Here is a 17,737-nt window from a genome sequence, read left to right as displayed (position 1 = left end):
CACATAATTATTCTCTGTGGATGTCTGCACCATTGTATCACAAAGAAACAAGTCAGTCAGCAAAAGAAATGATACTGTTGGAGAGTTATCAGCGTGTGTGCGTAGGTGTGTGTGTCTGTATACACTCCATGTTCAGTAATCAAACATGTTCAGTTATATGTTCCTGCATGTGCATGGTGTTGTAGGTTAATATAAAGCTGCAGAGAAAGATTTATGTGTAGGTGTTTTGATGCAATTGGGTAATAGAATTTTGTGTATCTGCAAGGGGCGCCTTTAAATAAAACAGGCGTAATTATGCATGTGTAGTTTATGAATTTTCTGCAGCTACACAATAACATTGTGTAGCTTTGCTGAGGAGAATGATACAGGAGCGAGCAGAAGCACTATGGATCTGTTTATGGTCTGCTTCTTTTGTGTATAGCAAACTGCTCACTGTGTGGTCCCACAGCACAGGCTTAGAGCAGAGTGGGTGATATTTATTGAATTAATTAATTTAACAACATGAAATATGCTTAAATTACTAAGTCAATACTTGCGCTTCCTTTATCTCTTTATGTCTGAAACAACACAAGCACTATCAGTATGAAACACTTCTTTCTGATGATGATGAAATAAGAGAGATAAAAGGTAGTCTGCAGTGATATGGAAATAGTTTGGGTTTTACAAAGTCTTGCATTAAAGAGACCGCTGGGCTGTGTATAATTCATGAAAAATTTGTTCCAACTAAAAACCAGAGACGCTTGTGTTTAGTGCAGGGAGTTCAGATGCTACCTCCAAGCTCAATGAGCAAAGTCACAATAAATAAGCAGCTGTGTTATTTATTAGTGGTGTCACTCTTCATGTCCTTTTCAATAAGACAAGATATTTTCAAGTAAACCTACATATAGGTGAGCTTGAAGAAAATACTTTAAAGACAGTTGCTTATGTCTTCATTTTGGCCACTAATATGACTTCAGAAGATGCCATTTTTAACATTTGAATTGCCATTACTGTGCACTTAGCTTTAGAAATGTAGTACAGTGAAAATGGTCCTACACCTCTACCACAGATCCTGCTACCTTTAGAACTCTTTAAAATTCTCTAATACATTGTTTCCCAACCTTTTGGTGCCACAGCACATATTTCACATTAGAAAAATCGGCACACCACCAAACAAAAACGTCACAAAAAGCATATAGATTATTTTTTCCCTGCGCACCAGGTATAGCGGAATTGGCTCAGTTTGTCCCCATTATACCATTTTTGCCTTCTTCTGACCACTATACATGCTCGGGCCTTCATCTGGGTCAGAATTTTCTCCAGGACCCAGGTGACATTGACTACTTTTTCTTTTTAAATATTTATCTATTGCTATTATGCGCTGCGTTCTCGCATGACTATGTAATTTCTTCTTCATCTTCTTCTGCTTAACTTGGAGTTGGCAACCCATTTAAATGGAGCAAGAAGTTTTACTGCCCTCTAGTGGAAGAGAATGTAATTATTCTGCCCGTTACTCACACCGGTGAGTAGAGTACTAATCAGGTTGAACCAAATAATCTTCCACGGCACACCTGATCGTTTCTCACGGCACATACAGTGGTTGGGAAACACTGCTCTAATATACCTAAAGTATATTTATGGCAAACACTGAAATGTTAAAAAAAGGTACCGCTTTGGGGGTTTGAAACTGTAAATGCAGTTTCATGTGAACTGTGCACACCATTAGCAGTTTCATTCTGATTAAACTGATCGGGCAGAAGATTGTGCAATACAGGTTGTTGTAAGCTGAAATCTGAATCATGGAAAAGTGACTGCTTCTAGTAGCTGCTACCACAACATATTTGTTGATTGAAAAATACATAGACTAAAGGGACATATCACAAAAATAATGATATAATTTGAAGTTGAACATGATTTCTGCTGCCATTGTGGATAATCCCCCAAAAATCTATGCTCAGTTTAGCTCCACAGTAAGATGGATGACACTGAACAAACTGGTTTTATGTTTACACAGTTCAACATATTTTCCTCCTCCTTCTTCTTCTATCATCATAGAGGATATAATCACACTAACAATATTGCTCACCTTTCTGAAGTTCTTGTGGTCTGAAAAGGAAAAACAAAATTACAGTTACTATTTTTCCTGTTATTCTTGCTCAAAGTAATCTGATTACTTTTTTCAAGTAACGAGTAATGTAAGGGATTACTATTGCATAAACGGTAATTAGATTACCGTTACTTTCACGTAGGAACGCTGCGTTACTGCGTTACTAAAACCGTGATTTTTTGCGAGAATGTCTCCATGACAGTGACGTAAGCGAGTGCGACGTTCGTGACAACAGCTGTCTGCAGATCAACAATGGATAATATATGAGTGCGGGAGAGAGTATGAGCGTGCAGCGTTTAAAGCGTGGAAGTACTGACCTTACTTTGAGTTTGATTCCATAAAAAGTGACAAAAACATTAGTGTCCACTGTTCACTGCGTGGGAAGAAAACTTCTTTTTACAGCGAAAAAAACCCCATAAACTTCCAAGCAAGCACCGAGTGCGCTACCACGTAATGTGAAATTCACAGAGAAACTCGCGGATTCTTCCACTGACCGCCGCGGCACACCTGCACCAGGGTAAACCTCCGCCTAACCCACTCATGCTTTACAGGTGAAAATAGAGCAACAGGACCGCTAGTCTTTGATTTTATTTATTTTCTGCTGTGTTTTACTTGCATCTATTTGACAGAGTGAGTGTAAACACAAAAGAAAATTTTATTTTATGTGCTGGAATGTGCAGAAAATAGGTTTAAATGTTAAACAAATTTCTTCCAGTCAGAGAATGTTGCATATAATATAATTTTTGCTTGATGCATAAAGTTAAAAGATTTAAAGTTTAAAGTTTTAAAAAGAGACGTTTCCATTTGATTAAATTTTGTATGATGGATTATGCAGAAAAAGTTGAATTGGGCTGAAAGATCTATTGCTTTATCTATTCAGGTTGTAAATCGTGTTTTTAAAAAGTAACTAAGTAATTAATTACTTTTGAAAATAAGTAATCAGTAAAGTAACGGGATTACTTTTTGGGGGAAGTAATCAGTAATTAGTTACTGATTACTTTTTTCAAGTAACTTGACCAACACTGTTCTTGCTGCAGTAGATTGTTTTAATTATCAGCTCCACCTGCTTACAGTGAAAACTGTCACAATCAATTAACAGCTATCATTCTTTTAACTCCGCATTTCAATTGATTATCTTGTCGCTGATTTTATTTAAAGCACCGAGTCATTTCTCATCTCCAGGAGCGATCTCTCTGTCATGCTGCTAGTGTTGTCAAGTGATGATGAAGAGAGAGAAAATAATTAAAGTCTTTTTGCATGCACACGTGTATTTCAGTGCGTTTTTTGTTGGAGTAGAGAGAGGTGGAAAATGAATGGGGGAAAACGGTGACAATTGTTTGTTTGTTGACAAGAAAGGAGACGTTGGGTAAAGATGCAGAAATAATAGCAAAGGGTCATATGAATTGCGAATGAGATTCTAGACAGTGAAGAGGAGGAATAGAGAAAAGGGACATTATTAAACGTGTCATGAGATTGTTTTGTTTATTCCAGTTTTCCATTTTCTTTAACCCGTCTACTCTCCTCTGGGAGTCCTGTCCCAGAGACTCCTGTTATCTTTCTGTGTGTTTCTGCATTCCCTTTGTTTATCAGTGCCTGTGTATGTGGCTGCATCTATGTTTTTGGGCAGATTGTGTACTGATCATTTCATAAGCATTTCATAAGCATTGTACCAACAAAAACCGACGGTTACATATTACACTTATCCTTGTACCACTTCACTAGCTTCCAGTGACATTTAGCATCCACTTTAAAATTCTGTTAACATATAAAGCTGTACATAAACAGACCCCTACTTATACAGTAGAGCTTCCAAGGCCTTATCAATGGAGCCAGCTTCCCTGATCGGCCAACCAGGATTTCCTAACACTCCCTCGCTCTGATTTTAAAACCATAGGTCATTGTGCTTTTGAAGTTTTTGCACCCAAACTGAGGAGCAGCATTCCTCAGTGAATTAATTGTTAATAATTTTTGTATGTTAGGGTTTCCTTAATCTTTTCTCCTTCATATTTGGCCATAGTTTGTAACCATTTGCATGTACGTGTATGTTGGAATGAATGTCTGAATGTATTAACATGTACTCTTAACTCTGTGTCTGAAATAAGTGCTATACAAATAAAGTTAGTATTTGTAGCATTATTATTATTATTACTTTATATTTGAATTGCAAGAGAATTCCAAAATTAGCATCATCTGACTTTCATTTAAACTTGGTGCCATCAAACAACTTGGTTTCCCAGATATCCTTTGATTACCAAAAAGAAGACCTCTTAAGCTGAAAGCACTGAAAGACACACAAGTAGGGAAATTCATCTACTAAAAAGTTCCTTCAACGTTGAGTTATTGCAACATTATTTAATATGACTAAATAGTTAAAGTTAAGCTAACAGAATATTTTTTTGTTTGTTTATAATGTTGTTTTTTAGAACCACTTTCTAAAGTTGGGCTGCATTTCGCTCATGATTTAAGATTGCATTATGATGCTAAGAAATACTCATAACCTTGAATACTGGAAACCCTATTGTATCCCTCTGAGAAACCAACTGCACATGAATCAGACTAGATTGCAGTGTTCGGAACAGAAAGTGGACTTTTCATTAATATAACTGATTGGGTAAATTAGATTTTTTTTTTTCCTTTTTCTTAAGGAGAACCATGTTCAGCATTCCCCTCCACTCCAGTTCCCACCACCGTGTTCCATAATTCAATTAAAAACCTATCTGGGATAACACAATAAAACCATTGAGATCATCCCCATTGTGGTCCTTGTGGTCCATAATTAACATCCCTATCTCCTGCCTGGTCTGTTCAAAGGGAGTTAAGGGCAAAAGAAGGCCACGGGAACTCCATAAAAATGCAAATCTCAGTCACCTGCTTAATGCAAATCACTACATGGGGAACTTAAATCTGCTTTGATTTAAACGTCCTCATGCAAAATCATATTCTTTATTAGAAGTGATATAGTTTGGCTTGTTAAGAGAAAAAATGCCTTTTTTTTTTGTTACAGAGATGATACGTCTTCTCTTATTGAAGGTGTATTTCATTTCCAGTAGGACTGATGTTTTCTTTTTAATGCAGACAAGACCAGAGAAGGCTGGCTGTAATGAACAGATAAGCATTGTACCAAATACCATCACCATAACAAGAAGATTTGTTAGTTTTGTTTATTCAAATGACACCAGAAATGATGGAAACAATCTCAGTTTCCCTTAAAAGTTTGGATTTGGATTCAAAGATTGCGTTTAATCCTTGTGTGGTGTTCATGTTCTTGTGATTCTGTCATTGTTTGATTTTAAATGTTTCAAGTGTTAAAGATGTGTGCAGAAGTACTTAATATTTGTTTGCTTATCCTAACAATTCAGCCCCCATGCACTGGTTAGATTGGTATTTACCTTCATTAGAGCCTACTTTTGTAATAAAATACAATAAAAACATTTTTAAAAAATAAATAAATAAAATCCCCAAGATATGGGTGTTTCTCCTTAAAAAAGTGAAGTTTCTCATTGAATTGATGTTAAACTTCGTTAAGCTTCATCAGAAACTGAACAGATTCATGTCAATGTATTGTTCAGCCCTGCTGAACAAATGCAGCACAGCAAGAAGCTCCTAGGTTCTTTACATTAAATTAAATGGTATTTCTAAACTGACTTTAGGTGTGAATGACTGTCTGTATCTATGTAGCAGCCCCTGCACAAATATAGGCTGGCCTATATTTGTCCCCACACGTGAAGGGAGAGTTTTACTGTATGTGCTGCGTATACATGTATCTGTATACTGTGACTTCGTGCCTGAATTTGAATCCGTCCCAGACTTTTTCCCATGTCAGTTCCCTGCACTCTCTTCCCACCTTCCTGTCTGCACTGTCCTATCAAATAAAGACAGAAAGACTCATGTTCTGAAAATTCTTCCTTTTCATCATCTTCCAAATCTTCTCTCTCATCTACAATCACTGTTTCTCTGAGCAGTGAATCTTTTTGCCATCTTGATCGATAAGCAGCCAGAAAGGCAAAGCTATTTATTTGCTGTGTCCCACCCTGTAATTGCAGCTGGGACAGAATGTGTGTAAAGTCGCTGAAAAGATGTTATGTTACGTGTTCTTCACAGAAAAGAGTGAGGTTAAACCCTCATCATTTTTTTTTTTTTAATTAATCATGGAAACTAGGTTCAACAAATCTAAACACCATGCTAAGTGCTAATGCTGGTTTTTCTTTGTTTAAACTCATTTGGAAAACATGATTTAGTGTTTCAATATTTGTCTGAAAGACAATTGTGTAGAGTCCAAGATGTCTTAGGTGTAAATAAAGTCCTTGTAGTCCATTGTGTTCGTCTGCGAACTCAAAGCGCATACATATAGAAGATTTCCTTCTTTTTATTCCATTTTTTATTCTGCACCATAGTCTTTATCAGCCTCATACACTTCTCATACACTTATTACTCTCAGACTCATCTGTCCAGTTTGGCTCTATACTATGATGGCTGACTGTATTCCCAGCAGGCCAGTCACCCAGCTGGGCTGCCAATCGCTGATGGCTTCTTATATACACTATGGCAGCATCCAGCTGTCCAGCTTTTCTCCATGCCAGTTAGGTCTCAGTTGAGACCTAGAATGGTTGATGACTCACCACCACTTTCTTCCCCATTTTCCACCCGTCAATCCTTTTTTTCAGCGTAATGGAGCTAATGTCCAACCTCCCAGACAGCCAGCGGAGAGACTCGGGCCTTATGCAAACTTTATGATTGCGGAGACTGTTGTCTCCTCTGCACGTTGTAGAAATGATGCGTCGTTTGGCGCTGCACTTATTCTAACCCTGATTTCTACTGAATTATTGATAATCAACAGGGTCAGGGTTTGCTTTTAGTGCTCCCCTGTGGGGCAGCGTTGGGCTTAACACTGCATCTGCCCTCATAATATCATCACCAACCCAGACGGTCTGGAGCACACTCTCAAAAGCAGTTAGACCTCCACGTTACATAGCACTAGCAATCCAAATAAATTATTTTAGTAATTTTAACAAAAAATTAGTTGTTGAGATCTTTCGTTGGTCATGAGAAAATCTTCAGCTCATGTGTTTTAGAAAAATGTAGAAAAAGGAAACAATCGAGAGGATAAATAGAGGGACAGATTAGAACCTAACCAAATGCAAAGGTGCAGGCATGAAGTCGAACTGATCAGATGATTCCCAACTGCATGAAGCTGTAACTATCTTTTCTGTTTAAGCCATAAGACAAGAGCTTATTGTTAAGTTGTGCATCTTTGTTTTTCATGTGCTATTGCTTACTTTATTGCCAGTTTAACTGGTACAAAGCATTAATTGAAATATACATTTTTTTTAAACTGAATTTGACATATAGCATCTTTACCACTTTGGATTTTACCTTGATGCTTCATTTGAGGTTTCCAGTAGGTGCGATTTATTCTTTTTCTAACTTTACAGTTTAGAATCACTGTTTTGTCAAGTATGAAGGAATGATTTGTTGCCTTGAGAGATTAACGAGAGATTATTTGTGTGGGCGTGCATTTGTGAATTCATCTATTTGCGCTTTTCTAACATTTTGTTAAGTTCTAGTACGTTTAAATGCTTTATTGCAAAAATATTCACTTTTTCTTGCCTTGTACTTTTTAATACTGAAGAATGAGCCAAGTAACATTTGTTATATATGCATTTTTTAAGTGGAAATTCACATTCAGAAGCATACTCAGGTCTTTTACAGCCCTATTTGTGTTATGCATGCACTCAGACAACAGCACAAACAAGAAAACATTCGCACAAAAGATCCATTAAGATTGTGCATGAATTTTAAATAAATACACCCTATTACACTTTTTGCATGACTGTACGGGATGTCTTTGTGGTTCTTCTGTCTGAACTTGCGTTTTTTTTGTGTGTGTGTGTCTGTGCATGTGTGTGTTCCTGCGTACGAGTCATTTTCTCCATTGCTCCCCTCATAAGATATTTACATGGCCATCTATTATGGATTGTGATCTGATTGAAGCTGAGTGTTCCCATCTTGGCCTCTCTGTGAACTCACCAGCAAGCACTGGGTTTTATTTATTTATTTATTTAATTTATTTTTAAAACCGTGTTCATTCTAATTTTGGTCTCCAAAGAATAACAAAGCACGAGTTAAGGCCATTTGGTTTTATAATTATTTCAGATGTAAACTTTCAGGGCTACTTTGTTCATCTTGTGGTGAACTTGACACACACAGTGCAGTCAGACCATTTTAAGCAGGTGATAGTTGAAGTGAGAAACACTGATCATCTTCTTAAATTTCAGTGCTCTGGTGAGAAAACCTTGGGTTCTGGCAATCATGTAGGTGCTACTTCAGTACTAACCAATTTGAGGGCGGTTGAGGGATCTCAAGCCCAGGACAATGACCCAGCTCCTTAATACTACAGATCCCAATCCAGCTGAGCAACAAGCCACAACACGTGTGGTTCATGGAAGTTCCTTCCAGCAACCACCGGGACCCAAAGGATGTACTGCTAGTGTCCCACCACCAGTGCTCATGTTCATGTACCAACAAGTTAGATTTGCTTTGGCAGACAGAAGAGGACCTACATAATATTAGGGAACTGGTTTTAATTATTGTCTGCACAACTTGGCACAAGCACAACTGAGAACAACTGCTGTATTTTTAATTTTATAGTGCACAATGCATGAACTCAGTCCCAGTCTTGAGAGCAGATGTTTAAATCGGCACAAACAATGCCTAAAGCTTTCTTACTAAGAACAAGTCACAGGGAGCGTTCTTCTTGTTTTAACAGTGTTCTCTGTTTCAAATTTAACATCTAAATCTAAATGCAACTTGGAGCCGAATATCCACATCTCCAGGCTAGAGACACATTTGTGGCCTCGTGTAAACACGCTGGCAGCTCCAACAAAGCCCTAAATCCCTAATCCTGTACACACTGGTCTGGATCCACCTCTCTTCCTTTTTAAAATTTCTGTCTCTCTTACTCTAAAATTCTGCTGTCCCCACTCGCTGTTTCTTTTTGTCACCGCATTGTGCCTCATAAATCTCACACAGAAACACACGCTGACCGCTCAGTGGTGGTCCCTCAGATGCTTGGACTCCATTCATTTTACCAGCTGCCCTCCAGCCACCCCTCCCCCATGCCGCTTTCTCCTTGTCCGATTTCCTCAGCTCTCGCTATGCTTTCTCCGTGTTTACTTCGCCCTCTTCTCTGTTCCTCCCACCTTCACACCTCGCCTGCTCATGTCTGTCACCCTCTTGCATTATCTTTCCTTCCTCCTGTTCTCAACTTTTGGGTCTATTTAATGATTTGTAATTCACCTCAGTCTCACTCTTCTCCGGTTTCCTTCCACTTTTCATCATCTTTTATCTGCGGTGAAAATATGTCTTCTCTCTCTGTTCTCATCATCTTGCTCCACCTAATTTACTTCTTGTCAGTTATATGTATATGCAGAATGCTGTTGTGTTATTAATACATCAAATACAGGATACAGTAAAGTATCTGGAACAAGAGACCATTGTGATAGCTAAGTATCTTTACTGCTGAACCAATACTTCCTTATTAATATATTAGTGCTGTCAGTGTTAATCTCGTTAAAATGACGTTAACGGCATAACCGCATTAACGCGGCACATCTCAGTTAGCGAGTTAGCGTGGATCTGCCCGTGCATGGGGCTAATGCGTTAACGAGCTACCCGCGCTAATGCGTTGAAGTCGTGCAGCCCCACGCACGGTGCGATCCGCGCTAACTCGCTAATGGAGATTTGCCGCGTTAATGCGGTTATGGCATTAACGTCATTTTGACGAGATTAACGCTGACAGCACTCATAATTCATGTAAGTACAGCTGTGGCAAAGATGTGCAATTAAGAAGTAAAATTAATACATAATAATAACTTAAGCAATGAGCTGTCAAGCAGTTTGTGAAAGGTGGATAAAAAAATAATCTTCTTTTTTTAAATTCCAGTCCGGTAATGGTGAGAAAATTAAGATTGCATGTAAAATACCATATCAGACAATGTTCTGATCTGATCTGCACCTGCAAAAGTTAATTTGATTAAATTCTGTCAAGTTTTGAGATAACCGAGTGAACTCATAATGGAACAAAGCATTAATTCCTAAATTAGGAACAGTAATAGCCAAAGAATACATCACATGTTTTAATTTAGAAAGAAGTAAAAAGGTCTGCTGAGAATATGAAGCTAACTTGATTCAAGTTGCAGGTAACTGGTCCAAATCAATGAGTCAAGGAGTCACTTTACATCTCTCTGTAATCCTCTCCAACCGTTTTCCCTTTTTTTTTCTTTCCATTTCTCAGCGTACTCTTTCTCTGGCCCTTGCTCTCCTCCCACCTCCCGGCTCACTTTCTTTGTTCACTGCTCCTTTTTTTTTTGTTCTCCTGTCCTGCTGTCTCCCTTCACTTTTGGAGTGATGACAGCCAGCTGTCACTACCACACCAGCTCTTCTGACCACAGAGCAAACCCGACAGCAGCACTGATGACATTGCCCACTGAACGTCTCTCTCTGGGCAGTGCTTGGACCTATTTTAGATGCCGATTTCTTTTTGTTTTCTTTTATTTATTCATTAGATTCCTGTTCTTGCTTTTTTTCTGTTTATTCATCTGAGTGCCAGACTTGTCCTTTGCTTTTTTTTCTCACATATATTTTTTATTCCCTCTTGATTCAATCCCAAATAGGGGGAAAAATCAGACTGTTTTCTCCATGATGCCTCTTGGGTACCTTGAGGCAAACCATCATTTAAACATTAGACCTGTCAGTTGTATAAGAGGGAATAAGTGTTGATGTATTATTCAATACTTCTAATTCTGGTCTGTTCCGTTTGTGGTTCTGTTTTTACCTGCATGGCTCAGCAATTATTTCAGCAGGTGTGTACTGAGGTTACTGGTGGTCATGAATGCGAATGCACTCCTCAAAAACATCACCTGTGAACTGAATATCACTGTAATCGTGCATTTTAATGTTTAGACTCTAATGGCATAATAGTTCTCAAAATTCTCTGAAAAAAATCAATTACATTATTTTTTTTTAACAAATGGGAAACATCCAAAAATGTCCAACTGGCTCTAATTACTGTATATTTATATAATATAAAACATTCACATGATACATTTATGCTTAGAAATCCATTTCATTGTTTATGTATTCTAATGTTAAAAATGTTCTAGTCTATCCTTACATGCTGAAGAAGAAGAAAAGAAGAAGAATCCACACAAACACAGAAAACATTACACATGGCACAAAGGAAGAAGATGGCAGCTCGTGTAGCTGTTGCGATAGCTCAGCCCTGATAAGAAAGGCAGTACAAGTCAGGTGATAACCGATTCACAAAAGGCTGTACACAAAAGATGCTATCGTGCTTTTCAAACCGCGGGAGGAAATGCTTCCAATTTAGCAAAGCACCTAAAAGACTGGCATCCAGATCCGTTCAAAGAGCCGAAGGTGAATGAACAACATACAAGAAATTATACTTCTTAGGTTATCCTAAACTCCACATTGCCAATTTGTTTAAGACAGCTGGCATTCTTCGTTTAGCTGCTCCTTGTAGGGGTCACCACAGCAGATCACCTGCTTCCATCTCCCTATCCCCGTTACTGTATGTCCTCCTTCACTACTATGAATCTACCCTGAGGTCTTCCTCTTTGTCTCCTGCCTGGCAGCTCCATATTCAGCATCCTTTGTCCAGCGTAAACACTGTCTATCCTGCATATGTCCAAACTGTTTCAGCCTTGCCTCTCTAACTTTGGTTTCAAACCACTCAACCTGAGCTGTCTCTCTGATGTACTCATTTCAAATGCTGTCCATCCTGGTCACTCCCGATGAAAACTTAGTATTTTCATCTCCGCCACCGCCGGCTCCACTGCCTGTCTTTTTGCTAGTGTCACCATCTCCACGCTATACATCATAGCAGGTCTCGCTACCATCTTGTAAACCTTCCCTTTCACTCTTGTTGCTATCCTTCAGTCACACATCACGCCTGACACTCCACCCACTCCAATCTGCCTGCCCTCTCTTTTTCACCTCCCTCGTGCACTTTTAGTTGCTTTGGATGTATTCGAGGTATTTAAACTTATCTACCTTCACTATCTCTACTCCTTACATCTTTGTTCGAGGCAGTTTCTATCCTAAAGTAGCATTATAAATCAGGACACATTCAGACAACATTTCAGTCAATTTACATAAACATGTCTGGATCATTATTCCAAAAGTTCCATGTGTCCGAGGTAGGGAAACGAGTAACCCATTTTACAGATCTCATAGTAAACAGGTGAAACTGTTTGAACTGATAAAATTCTCATTCAGAGGCAGTCTAGGCAGAAAGTAGTGTCACCATTTTCATTCCACATCAAACCCACCTTCACTTTATAAAAGAATATAGATACATGTCTTTGTAGTTCTCCGTGTTCTTCACTTTTCACTAACAATGCTCACATTATTATTGGACTTTTTTATGTTACTTCGCAAATGCTGTTTCATAGTTTTACTTTAAGTGAATGGCTTTTTGACATACTTTGCTTTTTTTTCTTCTGCTTTTTAGCTTTTGGTGGTAATTTACCTTTAGTGTACTTGCCCAGCAAGAGCTGCTTTTATAAAGTGAGTTTGTTCCATAACAAACACCATGACTCAGTTGGCAGAAGCAAGTGCCCTCGCATGGCCCTTACTGTCGAAAGGCTTTGAGAGCTCTGCTTTTAAAACTTTAGCTTTCCACTCTGCAGTGCATTTTTTAAACCATATTTTATGTTTCATAGTGAGACTTTAAAGCCTATATACCGTTCCAGATCCTCCAAGCATTTGGAACGGCTTTTATCTTTATGTTGATTCCTCGATTTTAGTCTTGTAGGTTTGTCTTTAGCATCTTTCAACTTCTGTGTCTCTCCCTCTCTTCTCATTCTTCTCCGTTTGTGTACCAACTTCATTGTTGGAACTACAAAAACATTTGAGGAAACCTTCTCTGTGAGCTCTTTTATAATCTAACAGGATTTAATTAAATTCTAAAAAAATATATTTGACTCTAGTTGAATCAATCCTTGCAAAGCAAATGGATCTCTCTCTCTCTCTGATAGCCAAATATTCATACATAAGTATCATATTAGTGTATACACAATGCAATCACAACACAATCTTGGAGAGTGTTTAAGAGTGTAAAGCTGCAGGTAATTGAATGTTCATTGTGTCAATTCAGTAAACATATTTTCAAAGAATTACACCTGCAAGGTAACCACAAACGAGCAAGCCCTGCTTGTTCATATGCTGTCAGGTATATTGTAACTACAGCCCAATACCATTAACACCAGATTAATGCTGCCTCTGTAAATGTGTGGGAAAGCATGCCACGCTTCCCAGCCACTAGTTTCCTCTTGTCATTTTTATTATGTTGCCTTTACTCGTTAGTGTCCAGACAATGTGTTTAGGTGTAAGCACTCTAGCTGCATCTGCACTATGGTATCTTTGATGTAAACTGAAATTTCTTCATTGCATTACAATCTTGTTGTCAGAAGTACAACTGTATCTCCAGCCCCAGTGATAAAACACCGCAGCTTGTTAAACGTTTTTGTGTGTTTGAGCGAGAAACACATTTGGAAATAAATGAAAAAGAAACACCGCAGCCAGTTGCTAGTGGTAGCTGAAAATATTTTTTTTAATCTATTTATACAAACAAAAAGGCTTGAGAAAGTCAGTAGAGAACATATTGGATCTGTACCTGCACATATGTTTTACACTGATTCTACATGCATATATCCTGCACTCCATCTGTAGCCATATTTAAGTGCAGAGCTTAAGATAACGTGAAGAGAAAGCTCCTGTCACGCAGGACTTTCATTACCTGGGGGACGCTCGGTGATTTGTAATAATAATGTAGCCCTTTTGAGTCTTTCTTGTATGCCGAGCCAAAAGTCCCCTGGATAACATTAATTTTATTCAAAGTGGTTATCACATTTGCCTCACATGTGAAAGGTCCCTGGTTTGAAACCGGGTGGAAACACATGTTTTTTGTCTGGGGAAAAAGGAAAGAAATGTGAGAAGCGAATCCTTCTCCGTGTGTCACGCAGAGGAGCTGGCAAAGCAAACTGACAGAAAATGGCACACGTCTAGCGCACATAAACAACAGATGGTTTTAACTATACCCTTCATTATCATTGTACATGTACAATGACAACGTGGGGCTTTTGTATTCTCTTGTACATATTATATTTTGTATCATTTCTTAAGATGCTTTCTTTTTAATATATATACAAATAAACAGCGTAATTTCCCAGCCCAATGTTCGTGTGAAAAATATTATAGTTGGCACTTCTACAGTTGAGTTGCATTAGAAATGCTTCGAGCTTGTTAAGGGTCACATAAGTAAAACTACTGCATACTACCCTCTGAATAATCTGAATAATACCCTCTGAAGTGATCTATTGAAATGCTTACAAATGAATGAGATGCCTCAATCAGAAACTATAGCAGTTTCATCAGTATGTTTCAATACGTATCCACTGCAGCTTACACACTACAGTGGATCTACAGAGGTACAATAATTTTACATGGTGTGCCTTCGTAGATCCACTGATAAGAATACTGAAATTTTGCATTATTAGTATCACTTATTTATGACTCAAATAACTTGAAATCTAGAAATGCTTTTGAATGCCGATACATTTCTACTGCTGTGCAGTAATGCTTGCAGGAATACCACTGACTTTTATTAAAAAAGTATAATTATTAATGACTTTGCTACAATTTCAACATAAAGTAAGCCACCCAGGGGCCAGACTGGACCCTTTGGCGAGACAGTTCTGTCCCGTATACTTAAACCAATAATAGTTTTAATCTCCAAGCATCATCTATGTATCCACAATGTCACACATGTTATTCCTCTGTGCTTTGAATTGTTTTCAGAAATATTCTGTTAAAAATAGATCTGTTGCACTGGCTCTTTTCTTCAGTATAATCAACACAAATATATTACTTTTATATTACTTCCATCCCACATAGACTGTAAATGCACAATAGGGCACAGGATTTGTATTATAAACTACAAGCTCTATATAAGTTGCTTTGGCAAATACTTTCTTTAAAGAGATATACAGTGTGTAACTGTAAACATCTTCATCCATCCATCCATCCATCCATCCATCCATCCATCCATCCATCCATCCATCCATCCTTCCTTCCTTCCTTATTCAGGTCTGGGTCACAGGGGTAGTAGTCTAAGGAGCAAGCTGAGACTCAGCCACGCCCCCCTAGCTCCCTCTTCCAAGGGACATTGAGCCATATCCAGTGTGTCCTAGGGCTGCCCTGGGGTCTCCCTGTAGGACATGCCTGAAACCCTTCACTAGGTTGAACAAAGTCAGCATCCTAGTAAGATGCCCTAACCACCTCACCCGGCTCTTTTTTTCCCTTTTACACTTTAAAGAATTTTGCAATAAATTACTTATTTGCAGTGTGGTTTTATTCCTTTTTACCTGTGGAAAGCCAGGGTGAAATACCAAATTTAAAGACCGTAATTACAAATCTCATTAGTACATCTTTAATGCTGAACTGAATTATCTACTGAACTATGCTGCAGTGCTTTATAACACCGAATAAAGAGAATGAATTCTTTATAAGTCCAGCCCGCTGATATTTCATTGTTCTTCGTTAAGAATCTTGCTCTGGCCAGAAATGTTCTACCTCCAACACAGTGGATTTAATGACAACACTGTCACTGTATAAAAAGAGCATTAAGCAGGGAAAGCCCACCCAACACACGGTGCACCTTTGTGCCTCAACTTTGCAGCCTCTTGCCCTGCAGGGGTTATTAGTCATCTTGGCTATAGGAGCAAAGCCGTCGTGGGTGCTGGGTCTCTGTGCTCCCGGAGCCCTGCAGTGAGGGAGGTGCAGGTGTGGTGTCAGCAGAAATACAGTATTTATTGTAGAGAGATGTATAAATAGAGAGATAAATGCTGAGAGGTGAGAGTGGGATGAGGCTGAAGATGGATCAAAGGGATTAAGATGCTGCTGATGATAAAAGGATGGAGTACATGGGAAAGCTATACAGCTATGACTAACTGTATTTTTAATAATGGAAAATATATTTAAATACAATGGAGGGCACAGCAAATTTCACACATACGAGTACATGTGCTGGCACACAAACTCAAGGATTTCTTTTTCTTTTTTCTTTTTTTCCTTTTTTTTACTAGAAGACTGAGATTATTCTCCCCACACTTACATGCCTGCTCAGACCTACTGCAGAAAAAAAACTACATTTGAGAGCTTATTTCATCCTTGGCCATGTTGGCATTAATGTGGAAATATAAGTGTGGCAGCTGAGGAGGACTGATGTGCAAGACCTATATTGCTGTAGTTGTAGGTGCAGCAGTGGGAGTGCTGCTGTAAATAATATAGCAGACTGTGTGAATCTGCTTCACTGAGTCTCAGATCAATCAATGGGAACTCTTTGGACCTTTTGGTGTACTTTTTTTTTTTTACAACAGACACATGCAGGCATGTAAAACACTCACATATTCTTATATCAGCCCTCAGGATGCTGGAACAGATGGTGTGCAGGTAGTAGTTGTTGTCAGTTGTTTTCATGAACAAAGCGTGACACTCGGCTCGTTTGTATTCAATGTAGATTGCTGCTGTGTGAATTTTTAAAGTTATATGAATATGGATGCAAAAACATATTTTTACATACAACCTAACACATAATTTAATGAGGTTCTGAATTCAGTTAAGGCATTTCATTACAACAGGGCAATATTTGTCAGTAGAATTGGAAAAAGAAATACTCGTTCTCATTGTAAGTGTAATTAGCGTTTATAACCCAGTATGTAGAACTGTACTGATGCTGAATATATGAATTAAAATAAATTGATATCCCAAACAATTATTCTAATTGGTATTTTCTAGATATTGTTAGAATTAATTATAAAGGGATGGCCAGTGGGTGCATCAGAAATGTATCCCTTCACAAAAAAAGCCTTTCCTCACTCCTAAGTTTTTTATATCCCGTGGGAAGGCAGCCCACAGGGTGGGAAAGAGATACCTGCCATACCATAACGAATGTGACAATGAGATTGACGGCTACCTAGCGTGAATTCCTGCTCACTCTGGTCTCACAGTAGTTTTGCAGTACTGTTAAGACATTCTCTCACATGGCTCACTAGCTATTTCTGTCCTTATGCATTTGTCAGTTACTTTGTGTTTATTTTTCTGCATTCATTTTCATGCACCGTGGGTAGTCACTATCCATTTCTCCCAGACAAAACATGTGCCGGCCTTAGTTGAAAATTGGCTATTTTATTATATATGTGCTGTTTGATGAATTTGCTTAAAAATATGTCTAGAAACAGTGGTTTCAGCCCGTGGTGTGATGCTGAAAAAGGCTCAATAAATACAAAAAAATGCTAAAAATATTTGTGTAAAGTAGGGTCTAACTTATTATCACCACAGTTGGGTGGAAAGCTTGTTGCTGAAAAACATGAATAAACCAGGAGTAAAATAAAAAGAAAAGTTTCAGACAGGAGAGCAGAAAAGCTAATCAAGTTTTAACATCAGCTGCATAAGAATGCAAGCAATTTGTCACTCAAATGGGTAATTTTTTCACCTGCCCCGCAAAACTACCTACAAATATCTAAAAAAGAAAAATGTTTCTCAACTACCTGATATGTTGAGGATCATGTA

General features: G+C 38.3%; 1 protein-coding gene and 1 long non-coding RNA gene across 5 annotated transcripts in view; one reads left to right on the top strand and one right to left on the bottom strand.

Annotated features, from left to right (window-relative positions):
* LOC102082446 (uncharacterized) overlaps nucleotides 1-2,090 on the bottom strand; it is a 28,576-nt gene extending 26,486 nt beyond the window's left edge. The window contains exon 1 of the long non-coding RNA XR_001224976.3: nucleotides 2,066-2,090. This is a non-coding gene — a long non-coding RNA (uncharacterized LOC102082446). The remainder of the gene's footprint in view (nucleotides 1-2,065) is intronic.
* Nucleotides 1-17,737, top strand: part of fstl4 (follistatin-like 4) — a 218,432-nt gene that overhangs the window by 66,087 nt on the left and 134,608 nt on the right. The window lies entirely within an intron of this gene.

This window comes from Oreochromis niloticus, linkage group LG10 (genome assembly GCF_001858045.2).
Source record: "Oreochromis niloticus isolate F11D_XX linkage group LG10, O_niloticus_UMD_NMBU, whole genome shotgun sequence".
NCBI lineage: Eukaryota > Metazoa > Chordata > Actinopteri > Cichliformes > Cichlidae > Oreochromis > Oreochromis niloticus.
The sequence above is the reverse complement of the archived record's forward strand: the minus strand, read 5'-3'. Positions and strand labels throughout refer to the sequence as shown.